This window comes from Magnolia sinica, chromosome 15, assembly GCF_029962835.1.
Source record: "Magnolia sinica isolate HGM2019 chromosome 15, MsV1, whole genome shotgun sequence".
In the NCBI taxonomy this organism is placed as follows: Eukaryota; Viridiplantae; Streptophyta; class Magnoliopsida; order Magnoliales; family Magnoliaceae; genus Magnolia; species Magnolia sinica.
In genome coordinates, this window is record NC_080587.1 from 11,364,762 (window position 1) to 11,386,707 (window position 21,946).

Sequence of the window (21,946 nt, forward strand, 5' to 3'; positions counted from 1 at the left end):
TCCGTAAGGACGAGTACTGCCTACCGAGTACCGACGCTGTGAGTAGCCGTACGGTGCTATGTGGGCTCACCATTATCCATGCACGTGTTTAATCCACGCTGTCCATCTATTCTTTTTAGATTGTTTCAGGGCATGAGCCCAAAAATGAAGTAAATCCAAATTTCATGTGGACCACGTCACAGGAAACAGTGGTGATTGAGCGCTCACCATTAAAAACTTCCTAATCAACAGGTTGGATGACAAATAAACATTATAAGGGCCATTGGAAGGTTTTAATGGTGGATGCTTACTCACCACAGTTTCTTATAGTGTGGTACAAATGAGATTTGAATGTCTAATTTTTTGGCTCATGCCTTAAGTGATCTTGAAAGATAAACGCACGGTTTGAATAAAACACATACATCGCGGTCGACTCATGCAATATTATCGCATAGCACTTTGCTGCTGGCACCGTCAGTAGGCAGTACGCGTCCCATCGACAACGGGTATACGGGATGAAAAGTCAAATGTATCCGTCTGTAGGTAAGCGGACGGGCCAGTATACCTCACACCAGCTGTATAGCCGCTGTATCAACGTTAACAAATTTCGTAGGTATGCTCACGAGGTGTGTGTTGTATCTAAACGATATATCCATTTGACGAGATCATCTTAAGGCTTGAGATGAAAAATAAAATAGATTTAATTATCAAGCGGACTACAATAAAAAAAAATCAGTGAGGAATTGGACATCTATCATTGACACATTTTTTAGGTCACAGTAACTTTGGATTGATGTTAAATTTGGTTTTTCTCTATGTTAAGGTCTTCGTGGCTTTATAAATAGATTGGATGGAAAATAAATGTTGTGGTGGCCTTATGAAGTTTTTAACGGTGAAAATCATTATCTCCACTATTATTTGTGGTGTGGTCGTGATGATCTTAGGATATGATTTATTTTTTAAATAATTCTCTAAAATGATCTCTAAAATGATATAGATATGGTAAATACATCACCGTATGTAACTTTATTCTCCTTTGAACCAGTTGTACAACTTGGAGCTCGAGGAACGTCAGTGCTAGTCTCTACACGGCACGGCATGTACCTAGATGGTGCGGGAGGCAGATTGCGTACAACCCTCACCTGTCCCTAGCTCCGAACTGACATTTCTATGGGTGGGCCCACCATGATGTATCTATATATTCAAATCGTCTATCCTTTTCTCGTATTATTTTATGGCATCAAAATAAAAATAGGGAAGATCCAGCGATCAAGTGGAATACACCATAGATGACTCTTGCATTTAATGCTCCGTGCATTTTAATGCAACCAAGCTTATTATTAGGTGTGGTCCACTTGATCCTTGGATCTGCCTCAGTTTTGTTTTGATGCCTTAAAATAATCTGATAAAAAGGGTAGACGATTTAGATGTACAGATACACCACGGTGGGCCTGCCCACAAAACTGCCCGTTCGGAGCCAGGGACGGCGGGGGTAGTACGCAGTCCGCGTCCGCTGGTGTGAGGTACACCAGCCAATACGCTTCTCATATGTAAAGGCATGGTTTTCCGGCCGGGAGATCATGGGCGTTCATTTGAAAACCACCGATAGGATGCTTAACAATGGGCCATGTACCGAGTGGTCCACTAGGTGCACATTCATGATCTCGGCCATCCATGGTGTGGTCTACCACATGTGCGTACATGATACACCAAAGGTGAAGGGCGAGTGGTCCACTAAGTGCACAGTCATGATCTCGGCCATCCGTAGCGGAAAGGGAGTCATGATCTCGGCCATCCATAGCGGAAAGGGTGAGGGTGAAAAATGTAAGAAAACAAGGACGAGGGTGAAAAACGTAATGAAATAAGGACGACGGTGGAAAATGTAAAAAAAAATAAAAAATAGAAACGCTAGAGGAAGGGGTTGAACCTTCGACCTTGTGGTTAACAGCCACACGCTCTAACCAACTGAGCTACTCCAGCTCGTTGAAAGTATTATTTTAATTTAATATATAAAGTAATATAATTTCACCTGTACTTCCTTCTCAATAACGCAGATCTCGGGCCATACGGTCTGGGTCTCTGACACGTGTCTATCACTTGAAATGAGCGGTCCCTCACTGAATCACGACTCTATAAATACAAAAAATCCGAACCAGCATACATTGGTTACAAGTTTGCAACATCAGATTATTTCGTCGAATCGAACGGCAGGATCCCACCAGACGAGCCGCTGTATGCCACACACACATGTGCCCAGTTGGAACCGTCCCAGCTTGGTGGTGTTGGGCGCTGTGGGGCGCACCATGATGTTTTTTCTGATATCCACGCCATTCATCCGTTTTTCCAGCTGATTTTAGGGTATCAACCTAAAAGTGAAGCAGATCCGAAGCTCAAGTGGACCACACCACAGGAAGAAGAGGGAATAATGATACCCACACTTGAAACCTTTCTATGGCCCGCCCTAATGTTTACTTGCCATCAACTTGTTGATAAGGTCAAACAGTACTGGATGAAGGGAAAACACAATTATCAATTTGATCCAAAACTTTTATAGCCCCCGGGAAGTTTTTAATGGTGGGCATTCATTCACCACTCTTTCCTGTGGTGTGGTGCACTTGAACTTTGGAACTGGTTCATTTTAGGGCTTCCGTTCTAAAATGAGCTGGCAAAACGGATGTACGGTGTGGATAAAACAAATACATCACAGGGGCCCCACAGACCCTAACACCACCTAGCTGGGTGGTGCTGGATCACCAGCCAATCCGCTTCCATGGCATGAGGTCTACTAATTCTACACGTGTGAGCGAGCCCTTGCCATCCACATGATCACACATGTTAATATGGAAAAATTATTGGGGCTACACTGTTTAGATTTTCTAGCCTACGCAAAATGATCCATTCCAGGGCTCAGGGCGCGTGGGCCACAGTGTGCAGAAGAAATGGACGGTTTAGATCACTCACGCGTCCTTTATTGGCACCTGTGGAATTAGCCAAACACCATATGACTGCTATGCATATGAGAGCTGCAACAAATGAATTCCATCCGATGGTTCGTTCTGTCACCTGAATTTCATTTTTTGCGCATGAGACAACAAAATGCACCCTTAAGTATCATTTACAGGGCACCGAATGAATGGTTAGGATCGTGTAGCCAATGACATCTAAGGCCTGTAGCGAATGCGAGATGGGTCCACCTGTTAGTCAGTTCTCAAAGCCGTCGATGTCAATTCAGGTGAGAAATAGGGATTTGATTAATTTTTATGCTGATTGTGTGTGGTCTGAGCCCAACCAATTTTCTTAGGGCTCGAGCCTGGGCATGATGTGCTAAACCTATTCGAAACTTGGGTCTTTTATGTTGGGCTTGACCCCTACCTCAGAACAGGGTCTTGAAGTATACACACACACACTCACACGAGCTTTTAAAGCTTTATGTATTTATTTATTTATAAATTAAAAAGTGTAAAATTTCTAAAAGAATTTGTTAGGATGGTTGCTCCATTCTTGATAATTTGAAACACTTGGCTAAAAGGTTTGTGGAACAATTTGCCTCCTAGAATGCATGTAAGATCTCTTAAGTGAGATATTGTGGATGATCCTTTTGGTAATTGGATCGGATGGGAGGGCCCACAAATCCGATGGTAGTTTCACGATTTTAAGACCTTTATGCAAATCGGATGATGTGACGAATCTTGTCCAACAATATGCCTAACTACTCCTGGAATATAAATGAGCTAATCACCAATCTAATCATATGGTTACGACACACCCCGAATTTCGGGGTCGAGTACACACTCTATCTTTGATATTTCGAATATGAACTTTTGTCTCATGGAAGCGTGATCTCTCTGTACAGTTATATTGCTGTCCAAGCAATAATAAAAGTTAAACTAAATAATATATAAAAATTCAAAAATAAGTATAGCCAATTTAATAATCTAAAAAATATATACATCCATCTGATTAATAGAGACAATTCGACTAGGGACTCCAATATATAGATCCTAAAAAAGAATAAAGTATAAAGTATAAAATCTCCTTCTAACACTCCCAAAAACAACATCCCGGTGATGAAACATGTCAATCTACACCTACCCATCTGAGACCTCGGTGGTACTTGCATTGATAATATTATCGCGTACTGGATCACATGGCTCGTCGTGGCATGTAGCGGCTCCTCATTAGTGTCCCTTTATCCAATTTAGAGTTCGTCACCCTAATGTTCAAAGTGTTATGCCCCAAATATGGAAACCGGACTCACAAAATTTTCGATCACCGAATCCGGCGCCAACAGCCTCTGTAGTACCCCATTCTCAGCTCCCAGTACCCATATATCAGGTTCCGATCCTGAAATCCTACAAGAAGAATTTTTAACATGAATTTGATTCGTAATAAGCATAACTATAAGCATAATCATGCAGCAATCTTGCGTATATTGCGCGCTCATGTAGGGCAACTCCGCCTATCAGGGAGTCCCATAATAATCCACCCAATGACATGTGCTATGATCAATTACTCCTCATATCAACCATACATATGATGTGCATGCGCATGGATCGTGAAGCTATACTAAATATGTTATATGATGATGATGTACTCTCCTCATATCAACAATGGGCCTAGATGGCCTACTCATATCAAGAATGGGCCTAACGATCATGAGGGCCCAATGGTTTGGGTTAGCTTACTAAGGGGAGGTGAGAATTGGCCTAACAATGAGCCCTAGGGAGAGTTACAATGTGGACCTTTCATCATCATTGCTCTTACAATGTGGACATCAAACCATCATTGCTCCCAAGGCATGACCTATTTTAAACATTATTACATACATTATGGTAGAATCAAACATTACATTGGTTTTCATATACATCGCTTTGGGCCTCACATAAGGGCCTCACACACATTGCATTGAGCCTCACTCATGGGCCTCACATGCATCACATTGGGCCTCATACAAGGGCCTCATATACAATATCGCATTGGGCCACATCCCATGGGCCTCAAATATATCACAATGGGTCACATCCCATGGGCATCGAATACATCACAATGGGCCACATCCATGAGCCTCTCATACATCACATCGGGCCTCACTCACGGGCCTCATATACATCATATTGGGCCTCACCAAATTGGTCGCAAATACATCATATTGGGCCGCATCAATGGGCCACAAATACATCATATTGGGGTGAGCCCTGCACATTTCAAATGGGCCCACCAGATGCCGCACGTCCAACGGTTCGGACGGCGCTGACAAAACACTAACATCACCTAGGTCCCACGTGGACAGCAGGGATGAAATACATACATTAGGTGGGCCCGGCAGATGGATAGTGTGGACATAAAATACATACATCATGGTGCGCCCACATAACACCGTCCAGCGATGGATGGTGTGATGTATAACACATCATCAAGGCAGGGGCCCACCATAACGTTTATTTTCCATCCAATCTGTTCACGAGGTCACAAAGACTTGAATTAAGAGGGAAAACAAATTCCATATTGATCCAGAACTTTTGTGACCCCAAACGGGTTTCAATGGTAGATGTTCGATCCTCCACTGGTTTATGGTGTGGTCCACCTGATAGACGGTGTGGATATAGAACATATACATCAACGGTCGATCTCATTGTCCAGAGTACTAGACGGTGTGGATGGGACCCATACATACATCACGGTGTGGATATGAAACACATATCATGGTGGCCCACATGGCACCGACCAGAAATGGACGGTGTGGATATAGAATACGTATAGCAAGGTGGGTCCCATCCCACACGTGCAGCATGTGTGGGGTGGGCCCTACCCACTGCTGAATGAATGGACGGTATGCAATATAACACATACCTTGTGAGGGGCCATAGAACTTGCTAACGTTAACACAACTGAGGCTGCTGGGATCCACCGTCCTGCCCAATGGACAGACGGTGTGGATCTACACATCATCAAGGTGGGTCCACACATGTGGGGCCCACCAAGTCAGCATCGAGCTGATATTTATGTTTTCTCTACATCAGGGCCTGTCCAGACGGACAGGCCAGCGGGCCTGCCAATGGACGGTCCAGCATGGTGGGCCCAACATCTAGGCAGCATAGATATGACACATACTTCATGGTGGGGTCCGCTAGGGTGGGCCACACGGCCCCGGAATCGGGCCGACATTCGTGTTTCACCTTCATCCAAATGAGCCCGGAAATGGACAACAATGTGGCCCCAAAAAAATCTGTTCGTCCAGAAAAATCTAGACGTTGTGGATGTCCCATACATGCAACATTAGGTGAGCCACATACATCATCATCATCACCATAAAAAAAGAAAAAGAGAGAGAGAAACGGCAGAGATAGGAGGAGGTCCGCCACTATGAGCTCCTCTATGTACATGCATACATTGAGATGGGTCCCACCACATGTGGGCCTTCAAATAGAGATTAATGATGGAAATCTTAAGATCACCCACCGATTGCACTCCTTCTTGGTCCCTTGGCTTCCTTAGCTCCTAAGCTTCTTCTTTAATGGAAGATGATGAAGATTGAAGGGTGGAGATGAGGATTTAGGGGTATGGAGTGGGCCACACTTGGCAAATTTTGGAGCTTCCCAAGCTTAGACGGTTGCTCTCCTTGGTGTTTGGAAAAAATGGGTAGAGAATGAGAGAGAGAGAGAGAGAGAGAGAGGTGATGGGATGAAAAGGGATGGGTGAGTGATGGGCGGAGTGGTGTTATGTAAGAGATGTGATGGAAAGGTATGGGTGTTGTTGACTTTTAGGTGAGAGAGGAATGGGTAGGGTATGGGTTATGATGGGATGTGTACTTAACTTGAGCTTGATGAATTGATGTGATAGATTAGGTGGAGATTCTCTCGGGATTCACAACGTGTGACGTTTCTTCAAAATATACGCGGGCTCACAACTTATGGCCTGGGTATCCATCGACGCGCGAGACGCGGTGTTGGAGCCGCAGTGACGACACGGTCGTTGGGGTACAAGTCTCGGGTCGAGTTGACTTGGGTTGATAGGGTGCGACTCAGGGTCGCGCACAAATGCCGACTACAGGTTGCAGGTCGTTAGAATTCGACGGGGAGAATCACGGGAGTCTAAAGAATAGAACAGACTAGGATACTGGCCTTATACAAAGTATATGATTGTAACATTGATAAGGGTTCTTCATCTTCACCCAATGATAATTTTAAAAAGGTAATGGCTAAGCAAAGTATTAAATGTGAAGAAGGCTCATCACTCAAATTTGTTTATGAGATGATAGGATAGACCTAAGCATCAAATACAGAGGGGGCTTGCCATCAAATTGTTTCCTCTAAGATGATAGACCCATCACCTCCATTGGTGCTTAAAGGTTACTATGGGAAGGCTTGTCAGCCCAACATAGGCCAACAGATCAGATATGGTGTCCCACACCACCATGCTTGGCTCATGAGTATTTGTGAGATCATAACACGTAAGCAGTTATGAATGGACTTAATACAATGACAACAAATGTATTCCAAATTTCATAGAGTGTGATTCAACAATAACATGCCATCGATCAATCCTATATTATCCAATCGATTACGAAGAATTTCGATGAAACCGGCATTGGATGCAAAGCACCCTGTATAGTTCCAACTACTATAGGTTGTCTGTGTCCAACCTTAGTCGACCGTATAAGCATGGAATAACCAAACCAAAGCGAGCCATCCACCTACTTAAACATTTTGCAACGCTTGATCCATCATAATAACAATTCAAATTTTCAAATACATAATCAAAAATTCGAAGCTAATTACTACTACTAGGGTATATCAATATAACACTTGTACAAATCAATGCAATCCAATGTATTTCAATACAACCAATGTATATCAATAACACAAATTAATACCACATCGGGGTATATCAATAGAACATATGTATGAATTAGTATAATCCAGTGTAATTAATACAATCCAACATATATCAACATTACTTTTCAATTAGCATAAAATAGTTTTAGTAATTGAAATTTTATATTAATCAAACATTTCATCAAAAATGTTAGCTACTAATATCAAGTAACATTAAGGATGCAATAATAAAGCAATTCAAGTACAAATAACATATGAAATTCTAACAACAACAAAAAATCATTATCTAACACTATCAATGGTTGATAAAAGAAAACCTATAAATAATAGTCTACACCTTAGAAGGGTTTCATGCGATCTAATTGTGCCTAGGGTTAAGATTTTTGGGATAAATCACCAAATCCTAAACCAATTCAAGAGGTTACTATTAATAACTAGAAATTTATAAATAATGTTGTGAAATAAAAAAGTTGGATGCAAATCTTACCTTCGATTGTAAATGGAGGTGGATTTAGCGAGGGTTAGGTAGTAGTGTTAGTACAAATAAGTTTCACGGGTGTTTTATTTATTGGGGAGAGGGATCTCATAGGCATTCATAAATAAACATAAATAGGTACATCAGAATACAATACAAAGGAAGACATTATATTTCAGAGATTCTGAGCTTTTTACATTTCAAGATGTGGTCTGACACAAGCCCTTAATTATATCATGTAGAATACCCTTGATTAAAAAGTGAAATGTTTTATAATTATGATTCCAAGGAAAGCAACCTAGATCATTGTAACGTCATGGATTTTCACTGTTTTGGATTTCTAAAAATTCTTAAATTTTTTTTAATGTAATTAACTTATATTATCACTTACTGGCGATTAACGCTCAATGTTAGTTTATATACGGGTGGTACTAGTAAAGAACCACACAAGTTCAATTAATCAACTGTAGGAAGCCAACGAATCTGCTCGATCACTTAAACACCGAATTTAGCCACATGATTTGCTCATGCAGAGCCTAAATCTAACCGAACTATCACTAATTAATTAAGACAATCGTAACTAAATTAAAAGATCTACTCGAAGTCGACTTAGATAGGGCCTGAATCTTGACTAATAGATCAAATCAACCCCGTTACTCTTTTAGCATAAAACTGACGGTTTTAGGTAATCATGACCAAATCTTCACTTTCACTAATTATAAATAGGCCGCACTATAAATATAGTTAATCTAAACCCTAATCATTGCCCATGAGAAATCTCAATACTTAATTCATTCCAGAAATGCTCCAATTTTTCGAACAAGCTTTAGACTGCTCGTTAGTGGTCCACTAGTTCCAAAACTATAGAATAATGTCCGTCTTACCGAGCTCGACGTCCATCGTGGGAGTCGAACTTGGGTAGTGGCCAAAACTACTTAACTTGAGCCAAAGGACGAGTGCATGAGAAGTGCAAAACCCTAAAGGAAGAAGCTGAAACTTGAGTGAATTGGGTTGTTACTCTTATGCAAAGTTGAAAATTTCAGACCGTCGGTTTATAATCAAACTTCACACATAGAGTAAGGATATTTCCCTACTTATATCCGTATAGTTGCGGCCTTGATCGACCATCGGTGACAGTTAAACAAACTTATAATCATATCTGTCGATCGACGCATCCAAATGGCAGACCAATCATGTCCATACGTAGATCATCGTTAGGGCTAACTATCCTACGATGTATATCAATATGTACGCCCTATAGTGGGCCCTAGAGGTTAGAAAGACCCTCTCATAGGGCTAGTATAGTAAAAACCTAGCCCTTGGGGCCATTTACACCAAATTTTACACTATATAAGGGTTTCATTTAGGTACCCCTCTCCCCATACGAATTTACCCTAGAAGAAAGAAAGGGAGAAAGGGAGAAGAAAAAGAGGAGAAAAGAGGAGAAAGAGAGAGGGAGAGCTTGGAAGCATGAGGATTTGTGTACCTTCACCCTCTCATATCCTCTATAGGAACATTGTCCTTCATTAGTGTCGATTTGGCGATGATTGAAGGTAAGTATTGAGTTATGATTGTAGGTTTAGGTCTTATGTTTAATTCATTCCAATTCTTATAAGCTTGTATGCTTATCTAAGCATTTCAAAAATGATTTCCTAACACCTTAACCCTACGGGCGCCGTGAATCGAGCAGTTTGTCACAAGGTGTAGACCATTATCCCTAGGTGGCTAAGTACCAATTTTAGGATAAATTTAATGATTTTGATTGCTAGTGTGATGTGCATGAGTGATTTGGGAAAAAACCTAGCTAGAAACCTACATATTAGGTCCACCAACATCCATACAACGATAAATTGCTATTTGTTTGGTTTTCAATATGTTTGAGCATGAAATTCGTGTTGCATGAATATCTCATTTTTTATTCTTGCATGATTTTCCCTGTAATATGTATGATTGTATTATTTCCTGTTATATTCTTGTACTATGAGTGGTGTGTTGTCCTTGGTCTCTTCTGTAATCCAGCACCACATGCACACACATTTAACTCATGCTATATTAACAACTTGAAACTTCATGCTCGATGTATTGTGCGCATGATTTCACTTGTGTTAGAAGATGAACTCTTAATTGTTGAAGTGATATTGAATATAACCTATTCTCTGGGTTGGTCATGAACTAAGAATTGTGAGGGTGGACCCGTTGGTTAGACCGCCCTGTGACCAGACTGACTAATTTGGGCGGACATGAATGGGTGACAGTAGTGGGACTACATGGGTTGCTTGCACCCGATGTCGTGCGTTACGTGCTCACTTGAACTTGGGTAGTCTAGTCCACCGACTGACTAACCATGCTTGTTAACCATGTTTGCTCACGCCTGTTTGGAACCTAGAACACCCCTCACCCACTGACGCCCACTGACAACAGCTGAAAACTGATCCATAGTCTCGTGAGCCGGGCATGGTGGAATGGGACACTGCGTCCGAGCTGTCGGCCTACACTAGAGTGACAAGCCTACCCTTAGTGACCGCGAGCGATCCCGCTTTCCAGCACTCCCTATATGCTTGCAATCAGGGGTGGGGACCCCGATGGGATTAAGGATCGCAGGGTCCTGGCCTTGCGAGCTGAGGGGTACGGGCCTCGCAAATTGAAGAGGGCATTGATATCATCGGGGTGTACCAGTTTCCCCAACCTGTTAGATGAATAGAATTAACTATATACTCGGCTAACATTATTCATGCATCACATTAGCTAGGATTTGGCGACTCGGCAGTTGTGGTCGCAATGAGAGAGTGTTAGTCATGCGCGACCATGAGAAGAAGTACTCAAGGGAGTGTTGTAGGTGAGGTCATGCATCATACACAACTCATGCATTCGCATTAATAAAGACTAGTTAGTGATTTATGAATGTGTGCTTTTCATTAAATTCATCATGGTATTGTTATTTGATGTAACTTATGACTGATGGCATCCACTGAGTTAGCTACTCACTCCTACTCTGGGACGGTATTTTAAAACACCAACCAGACCCTTTACTAGATGCAGGTGAGGTAGAGCTCGACGAGCTGAGCGAGGTGAGCATGGATAGGGAAGAGAAGCTTTCCTACGTCCAACTTATGGGTGGATCACCGTAAACTGTGCAAGTTATTTATGGATTTTTGAGTAGGGATCTAGCACACCATTTCTTTTGGGCATTTCTTATATAAATTTTATTGGGTGACGCCTTATGCGACCTGTTTGATATTCCTATGGACTTTTATTTCTTAGTCACATTTATTTCAGTACATTAGTTGTGGTTGTGGTTTATGTTCCAGCCGATTCCTTTATTGCTCATTTAAACTGATTTATGTATAAGTCACCATAATTAGGATATAAGCGACATTCAGGAATTTGGAGGCCGAGTTCCTACAAGGCCCTTGAAAACCTGGGGTGTTACAATCATGCTAAACTACGGCTCACGCCGTCAAGCTCACCGTTAAGGGCTCCTCATCCTTAATTAGTTAGGTGGTGATAGCTCATACTTATTTTGTTTAATTTTTAAGATCGGGTCCAATCAAAATTCTTTGAACACCGAATCATAGACCTCTCTTTAGATCGTTGAGCCTTTGATCGGACAATGCGACTCTGAGCTTTGCCTTTGGGGTGAAGATTTCTGGTAGACGGGTCATGACTCTGAACTCAAAGAATCTGATCCATAGAGTTTCACGTTCAAGTGAGCATACCACTGATCAATTTGGGACAGTAAAGGTTCTTAGTCTTAGCGTATCCTAGGTGATAGAGGAATTTATTAAACAATTTTCTTCTTTAAACCCTAGGATACTCATATCATCGTAATCCTTGAGATGTTGTAGATGCAGGAGGGAGTTCTAACAAGCTTTTGGGAGCGAACGAAAAGTATCTGTGTGGTAGCCCGAGAGACCACCGCGGTAGGCCCAACATTGACACACCTGATTGCTTGATTGCCACAGTGGGTGTAGACGCTAACGTGGAACATCGGGTGATCGCTGTATGGGGGATGAGAATGACTAGGGAAGGCATGTAGCTCTGCGGAAGCTAACTTAACTCCCTCACGATAGCTAGAGGTGGATGCAAGAAAGCTACGACCGCAGTGGAGGGTAGCAGGCTAATGTGCGTGGGAGACTTGACCTCACGGGTGGGCAGAGGTCACCTTGTTACGCCTGAGGGGCTTTGCAGAGATTCGAGTGCCGCGTATCTTGCATGGCATTACGCCGCCATTTATGTGTCGTCGGGGCTTAGTTGACGCGTTAAACTTATACTTAGAGCGATCTTACCGGGTGGGAATTGACTCCTAACCCGTTGATGATCAGATTGAAGGATTTTGACGACGGAGTTAAGGGGTTCTGGCGACAGAGTTGAGGAATTCTGATGATATCCTTTGGCTATTTCTCTTATCTGCTGGTCTAAAGCTTCATCTCTCTCGAAAATCTCTCGTTTGTAAGGTGAAGGGTATGACAATAGGGCGAATGAGTGTTCGCCATGTGACGCACCACATGTCGGGCCTACGTGTCAGCCCTCCTCATTGTGCGTTATCCTATGGGATGTGAAATCTGGTTAACGCGATAGCGTTTCACCCTCTTCACGCATCACCTCAGTGTCTTACGTGTCACCCCCACATGCCGCTCTCTTGACTCTTTCCTTTTGCTTGGCCGAGCTTGAGGCCATTGGGCACGTTAGTGCGATTTGGTGAGTCGACCTCTAAATCACTAGGCCTTTGTCTTGTTTTAGCTCTTTTCCAATTGATGTGTGTGGTGTTCCCCATGTCGCTCGTGCATCGCTCGACACATCGCCCATGGTTTGCTTAATGCGTCGCCCATGACCTTTGGGCGTCACCCATGGGTTGTCTTTTTCAATCCTATGCACTGCTCATGCCTTAGTGCATCGCCTTTTTCTAGGCCCCAACAAGTAGTTAGGGTTTGTGTTGTAGCAATCACACCACCCGAGAATAAGGAATCCCCCAACCTAAGCTCTCAACCTCACTCTCTCCCTTTCTCTCTCTTCTTCTTTCGTTCTCTCTTTTTTTTTTCTCCAAAGGTAGGGTTTGTGTTGTAGCAATCGCACCACCCGAGAATAAGGAATTCCCCAACCTAAGTTCTCAACCTCACTCTCTCCCTTTCTCTCTCTTCTTCTTTCTTTCTCTTTTTTTTTTCTCCAAAACCATTGCAAAATTCGTATGGAGTGAAGGGGCTCCAAAGAGAAGGGTATTTATAGGCCCAAATGGGGTTTAAGTGGCCCTAAGTAATAGAAAATTGGTATTATAACCCTTTGGGAGGTTATTTTTAGCCCTTAATGTCCATTATGGTGTATATGGGTTGATCTATGCCATGAGATACTTGTCTCTATGGGTGATCTTCATAAGCTTCGATTGCCCCGTAAATCAGACACAACGATCAATGAATATTATCAAAAGTCAGTTCGATGGTTACCAATTATTGATCAGGGTAAAGGCTATAAGGATAGTTGTAGGACATTAATGTAACGTCCTAGTTTTTCACTATTTTGGATTTTCAAAAATCCTTATTTTTTTATAATTAACTTATATTATCACTTACTGACCATTAATACTCAATGTTAATTTATACACGGGTGGTACCAGTAAAGAACTGCACAAATTTAATAAATCGTAGAAAGCCGATGAACCTGCCTGAGCACTAAGTATCGAGTTTATCCACATGATATGTTCACATAGGGTCCAAATCTAGCCGACCCACCACTGATTAATCAAAACAATCATAACTAAATTAAAAGATCTACTTGAAGCCGAGTCAGATAAGGTCCGGATCTTGACTAATGGACCAAATCAACCCCATTACACTTTTAGCATAAAACCGATGTTTTAGAGTAATCATGACCAAATATCCACTTTTACTAATTTCGAATAGGCCATACTGTGAACTTAGTTAATCCATACCTCAACAACTGCGCCCAAGAAATCTCCCTATCCAATTTATTCTAGAAATGCCCCGATTGCCCAAACAAACTCTAGACCGCTCGTTAGTGGGCCACTAGTTCCAAAATTGTAGAGTAATGTCCATCTCACTGATCTTGATGTCCTACGTGGACGCCAGACCCTGAAAATGTCCAAAAACAGTTAAATTGCATTGCCCAGTTGGCACTTGTAAACTGCAAGTTGCCTGGCCTAATTTGGGGAAAGTCTGAAATTTACCTATATAGCCCCATAATTGATGTTGCAATTGCGGGCTTTCCATCCGTTAGATCCTTGCCAAATTTACATCAAAGGCTGAAAATAAATTCAGGACCACGCCTACAAATTTTGGCCGTTGATCGTGGAACGGTGATCGTTGATCGTGAACCGAGCAGCTGCGGCAAAATATTACGTTCATTTTCAATCAAACTTTACCCAGCCCTTCATCGGGCCATGAACCACCTATCCTATAAATTTTAAGGCCAGGGGGGCATTAGGGTAGCCTCAGCAGCCAAAAAGGGGAGTCCCACAGGGCCATTGGATCGCGAATCAGGCCATTACGATAAAACCCCGCGTCCGTTTTCGATCAAACTTCACCCAATCCTTCATCAGGCCTTGGGGCACCTATTCCATAAATTAGATGGGCCAAGGGGGCATCAGAGTAACCCATATAATCCAAATCAGGCCCCATTTGGCCATTTTTAGGATTTTTCAACCCTTGGGGCCAACTGAAATAATCCCACCCATATAAGCTCCAACCCTTCTCTCTCTCAGCCGTTTTTAGCAGATGAGAGAGAGAGAGAGTGAGAGAAAGAGAGGAGAGAAAGTGGGAGCCACCACCTTACATGCACCCCAGCGGCCGGATCACGCTATCCAATCCCCGTGCTCGCTGGATTCATGCAAGACCTCATCTTTATTCCCGATCTCATGTTTTCTTCAGATGAAATTAGAAGATTTTAGGTTAGATTCTCCAGTCACTTGCTAGGTAAGAGACTTCCCTACATGTCTTTCCATCTATTTCTTTCATTTCTTTCATTTTGAGCCGTTAGGGTTAGAAACCCTATTTTGTTTCCATTGAATCTCGCAAACCCTAATATTAGGATTGAGTATGTTAGGGCTTTAAGTCATACTTACCAATTAAAGCGATCCATACTCTTGCGGGAGCCATAATCGGGCCCTGTTCCATTACAATTAAGGTTATGTGCCGATTACGAGTCCCGATTCGTCGAACCGAGTTAATGGATCAATCAAATTGAGTTAGTTAAGCCATAATTCATTATTTAATATTTAATTAGGAATAAATCTATATCATTAATGATAGTCTTATACTTTAATTTTAGTTTAGAGCGTTTCCCTAATAATCATAATGGGCCGCATCCGAGTCTAGGATTTTTACTCAAAGGTGAAGATATACCCCCAAGCTTCTACTTGGCATTTTAGGATTATTAATTACATTTATTTTCTCTTTTTTTTATTGATAACATGTTTGATGAAATGCTTGGATGACATGAAATTCTTAATATAATAAAAATTTTTGAATGTTGAATGCTTAGAAATATTAGGATGATTGAATTGTGTTGTTGTGGTGGATCGAGCTTTGCAATTTATGTAAATATGTGGATAGCCCACTTTAGGGAGGCTATCCCAGGCTTATACGGTCGACTGGAGTTGAACACGGATGATTGGCAGTAGTTGAGCTACGTGGGATGCTTTACACCCAATGCCGGTTTGCCCGAGGTCCTTCATATCGTATCAGTGTAATGCAAGCTCGATAATTCTTATTCTTGGTGACTGTAAAACATTCAATAAAATCTGGGATATCACCGTTACTATTGACTTAGTCTACTCATAACCGTTATTGATACGATCTTAAGACTCATGAGCCGGGCATGGTGGTATGGGATACCGTGTCTGAGCTGTCGGCCTATGCTGGGGTGACCAGCCTCCCCGTAGTGACCAGTGAGCAATTAAGACTCATGAGCAGGGCATGGTGGTATGGGACACCGTGTCGATCTATCGGCATATGATGGGTTGACGAGCCTCCCCATAGTGACCAGTGAGCACTGATGGAGGTGATAGATTATCATTCGAACACGCCCTCATCAAATTACCCGGCTGATAGTTCTGTGCTAGAGTACTGTTCGAACGACCGGGCGTGAATGGAATTGGGTGACGAGCCACTTTCCTTTATATTGATTTGGTTTAATGTGATAAGCCCACACCTCTTTAACACCCCAGCCACTGTTCATCCGGGCTATGGTTCGAGCGTGGGTTGTTATCCAGGTCCATGTGTGGGATCGGTCGGGTTTCGAAAATAGCGCTCCAGTCGGTCGGGGCAGCATGCTGTGGGCTGTTACAACCTCGAAACTGAGTGATCATACTCGATTTGAGTGATGACCCATACCAGGTTGATCCTTATACGTTTATGTACCATATCGTATCTTTGAAATTTTTGATTTGTGATATAAATGAGTGGTGCCTAAATTTGGATCAAGGGACACTCATAAGGAGTCACTACGTGCGGCGACGAACCATGTGATCCGGATAAGGACTCGTGATATAACTTCGGTATTCTAGCTTTGCCAATATGCTGAATGAATTGAACTTAATAATTACTCGGCTAACATGATCATTCACTGCATTGTATTAGCTTAGAATATGGCGAACAGGCATGGTTGTTACGTGATGAAGAAGTGTTGTCATTTGTGAAATAGGTGGTCAAAGTCGCGTATGAGGGAGTGCTGTTTGAAAAGAGCACACATCATGTCATATCTTCATATGCACATTTAACAAGAGTATTTAGAAAATGTTTGATTCCTTATTTTATCATTACCTGTGTTGACTGGGTTGATAACACGTGTAACTACTTAGTATTTGTGCATTAAATATAACATGCTTATATATATATTATATATATGAATATGTATTTGTTGTTTACTTATTAATCCCTAAAATGTCCCAAGTAATAATCTTAGGGATATTTCTTCAATATGTTGGCGTTTGACGCCTTCTATTCGACATATGCAGATAACTCAACAATAGGACCATTTAGTGGTGCGCTCGGGGCGCCCAGTAGATCTCTAGCTTCTTCCCGCTTGGTAGTTGTTCTCTTGTTCCTATTACAATTATTGTTATTTGTATAATTCCATTTTGGGTGATCATCATAATTGGAACTGCATTTTTAACTCTTAGCCCTATATTTCTGAATCTATTGTTATCTCTACCTTACTTTGGATCTGCTAATTCGAATTGCGCTACTCTGATTATCTATATGTAAAATGAATTTGAATCTGAATAAGGACACACATGCATTTTCATTTGGTTAACACTTGGGAACTTGGGATTAGAGTTTATGTACTCAGGTGCTGATTTTCAGGGCGTTACAATTAATTTAGGTTAGTGTTCTTAATCAGGTCATGATCTAATGGTCCAAAAGTCGCAACTTCAACAAAGTTTGAATTGGGACAATTAACTTAAGTTCTTGACAGTTTTTAAGGGCATTGACACATCTCATGCACTCATCTTGTAGGTCCAAGTTGAGCGATTCGGCATGTAGTCTTAGTTGTTCATCCTACGATAGACGTCAAACCTGCTAAGACAAATGTCTTTTTATAACTTCTAGTTCAGTGGTCTACTAACGAATAGTTTAGAGCTTGTTTAGCTAATCCGGTCATTTCTGAAATAAATTGGGTGAAGAAATTTCTTGTACGCAATAATAAGGGTTTGGATTAGCTAAGTTCATAATGTGGGCTTTTTCTAATTAGCAAGAATGGTGATTCGGTACTAATCACTCAAAATCATTGATTTTTAGGCTAAAAAGGTAATGCAGTTAATTTAGTTTATGTACATGGGATAATCAAGATATCATCCATAGTTATTTTACTTTTAGGTAGATCTTCATTAAACTACGGTAATTATGATTAATCAATGATAAGTTGTTTAGATCTTGGTCTTAGGTAATCAGATTGTAAGGTTAGATTTAAGATTTAGGTGATTGGGTGTATTTGATAAGTTTCTAAAGGTGTTTAGTTGAATTTATATGATTCTTTTAATGATAACATTTGCATTTTTATTAGGATTATGTATTAAGGATCACTAGGTGATGGATTAAAATAATTTTAATGATTTTTTTAAAAAAAAGATTTTTGGATTCCAAGTAGGCAAAAATCCAGGACATTATAGGTTATAATGGCCACCATACATGATCAATGGTATAATCATCTAGAGGCAGCCTAATCAGGGCTATCAATGGGTCGGGTTAGAGTATTATGCTTGAGGGCTGGGCTAGGGCTTAAAATTCAGCCCCATTTTTCAATTGGGCTTGGCTTGGACCGTGTACCACAGTTCGTTAGCCTTGCCCTACCCATTAAGATTTAGGAGGGCAATTATATAAATTTACAAAACACCCCATCTCTCATCTCCACTGAAGCCCCCCACTCTCCCTTGTTCCAACCCACTTCAACTCTCTCTCTCTCTCTCTCTCTCTCTCTCTCTCTCTCTCTCTCTCTGCTCTAACCCACAAATCAATCTCTCAATCTCTCTGCTCTAACATCCCATGCCTCTCTCTCTCTCTCTCTCTCTCTCATTTGGGCTTGGCTTTGGGCCCAACAAAACATGTCAAGCTAAACTTGGCAGGACTATTTTGGCCCATCATGGGCTTGTGTCGGGCTTAGGCCTACGTTGGACAATGCGAGCCAAGCTTGGATAGAGCTTGACCCGACCTTAACTTGGCTCCTTGACACCCTTAAGCCTAATAAATAATCAAGTTTCTCTTGGTATTCTTCTCGATTTTCTCTTTGAGAATTTACTATGATGCATACCTTTATCGAGGGAAAGGGAGGAATTAAGAGGATTATAAGGAGTTCATATATGATGGAGCTTATCTTTATCACCTTTGAATTCTTTACCTTATCATAATATTTTCTTGTTTATATTTGAATTCAAATTAGAATATTGAGAGGAAGTGAAAAACAAATATCCACCTTGAGTTATTTTAAGGATAATTATATGGGGATGCATCCACTAGTGGTTGCCTATATGTGTGCCCGATTGGCCTATATCCAAAATATCTCCTATTCAATCACTTTATGGAAGTGGCACAATATAGATTTTTCATGTCTTATCTCGTAAGAACCAAAACCAAAAGACAATGATAAAAAGTATCAGGTGTGAGACTAATTGGAACACTGTTGTCACCTCATAAGTGTTTAAGTATTAATAAATTTTGTAAAAGAAAATTAATGGTGGGACTTTTCTGCTTTTTTATTCCATTCGTATGAAGTGAATATATAGGCTATAAGAGTATAAGAGGAAAAAAAATTGAATTTAAAATTAAAAGGTTACCTAACAAATTTATAATTAAAAAGGTTTCTTAATAAACTTAAAATTTAAAAGGTTTCTTAATACTCCCCCTTAAGTTGGCGTGTGAAGGTTTGTAATGCTCAACTTGCTAAGTAAGAGATGAAATTGATCTTGTCCAAGTGGTTTGGTGAAAATATTAGCAAGTTGATGTCGAATCGACACATAGCAGGTGGTGAGGGCACTTGGGATTAATTTTTTCTGAATGAGTGATAATCAATTTCAATATGTTTAGTTTATTCATGAAACATTGGATTGGCGGCAATATAGAGAACCGCTTGATGTTCACAGTATAGTCGAAGATACCGATGATGAGAAATGCCAAGATCATGAAGAAGGGCTTTTAGCCAAATTAGCTTGCAAGTAGAGTTGTACACGTGTTGAATCGAGTTGAGCTTGCCACAGCTTCGCTCGACTTGGCCAGTGGATAACCCCATCTCAAACTTGGCTTGGCTCGGTCCTCGAGCCTGTTTGGTCAGCTCGACTTGGCTCGGTTAGGTCACCAACTCGGGCCGGTTTGAGCCGAGTTCAAGTCTATGAAACAATTTCTCAAACACGAAGAATGCATCTTCAATTTCCCACAAAATGCAAAACAATAACAAGGTATTTCTTCAAACACTCGGCGAGCAACAACAAAATCAAGATCTAAAGGTAGTCAAACTTCATTGAGTCATTTCAACAAACACTCGATGAGCAACTTCAATATCAAAATAACCGAGTAATTGAGCTGATTCGATCAGAGTCGATTTGAGTTGAGGTTCGATCCGAGTCGAGTCGAGCTTAGCTCAAAATTTTTTTGAGCTCCAAAAACCATCTCAACTCGGTTCAAATCCAATTTTGAGCTAAGGCGAGTCAGGCGAGCTGATCGTGCTAACTCGACTCATGTATAACTCTACTCACAAGTGGTGGTGGCCATGGCTTGCTACGTAGCCTTAACAGAGGAATAAGATATGATAGTGTAACACTTGGCCCAACCAGAACAGTGTTCTGAGGCGTCCTCATGGGGACTGCCGCAAGACCGCTCGATTAAACTGCTCGTGTGAGGGATACCACCAACAAATTAATCCGGGTCATCCCATTAATGCAGTCCTGGTTCGCCTGATTGCACTTGGCAACTACTTATGCGGGTCGTGCAATGGCCAAGGAAGGGCAGAAAATCTAAAACTTGGGGAGGCCGTGGACCTCACTGGGCCTGTGGTCCATCACGGACTACGGACTTAGATAGCACCTAGAAATGAAGAATTAGCGCCGTCCAGTTAGCGCTTGCCAAGTGTGACTCGCCCCATCCTTATCATAAAGCCTAAACTTTAAATCAATAGCCCTTTCACTTGAATCAAAGAAATGGGATATTTTAACCATTGGATCTCTTCTAAAATTTACACCGTAGGCTGAAAACATTTCTCTGCATTAATCCACAAAATCTGAACCCCGATCAAGGAACGGTGACCATTGATCACAAATCGCTCCCTTGCAGTAAAACCCCACATTCGTTTGCCTTCAAACTTTGCATGGCTCTTCATCAGGCCATAAGGCACTTATTTTACAAATTTCACGACCAGGGGACCATCAGGGCAACCCCAATAGCAAGAAATGGACCCCATAGGGTCATTTGAAGGTCGAACCCGTACGATAAAATTCCGCATCCGTTTGCCTTCAAACTTTCCATGGCCCTTCATCGTGCCATGGGGCACCTATTTTACAAATTTCATGGCCATGGGACCATCAGGGCTGCCTCAATAGCTAGAACTGGGTCCCACAAGGCCATTTGAAGGAAAACAATAGAACTTAGGTGATTTGGCCCAAAATTCAGGGTATAAGGCCCTTTAAATCTCTCTCACTCACTTCTATAGCAACTCCAGTAGTAAAAAAGAGGAGAAAGTGAAGAGAGAGAAAGGAGAGAGAGAAGAGGGAAAGAAGGGAGAGAAGGGGGCTGTAATTGAAGGCGGGGCCCAAGAGAGGAAGAGCTTTGCAGCTCCTCTTTCCTTTTCCTTAAGGAACCTCATATCCACAACTACAAGCACAACTTTCAACTGATTGGGGAGGTAACCACTCATCTTCTCTAGAAATTTATTGTGTTGAGCTAAGCCTTTCATGTATCATAACATGCAAATGCATTTGACTCAGGACCTCGGTAAATCGACCCGCGATTTCGGTTCCCCTAGGATGATTTCGCAAGATCTCAGCGAACCATAGGTGTGAACCATTATCCTTAGGTGGCTAAGTACCAATTTTAGGATAAGTTTAATAATTGTGGATGTTAGAGTGATGTGTATGAGTAATTTAGAGAAAACATAGCTAGGAACCTACATGATAGGTCTACCTTATATGCATGCAATGATAAATTGTTGTTTGATCGGTCTT

At 41.5% G+C, this 21,946-nt stretch overlaps 1 non-coding gene across 1 annotated transcript; it reads right to left on the reverse strand.

Moving 5' to 3' along the window:
- Positions 1-1,885: 1,885 nt before the first annotated feature.
- On the reverse strand, positions 1,886-1,959 carry TRNAN-GUU (transfer RNA asparagine (anticodon GUU)). Its single transcript has one exon. It is a non-coding gene; the product is annotated as a tRNA-Asn (tRNA).
- Between the last annotated feature and the right edge of the window lie 19,987 nt (positions 1,960-21,946).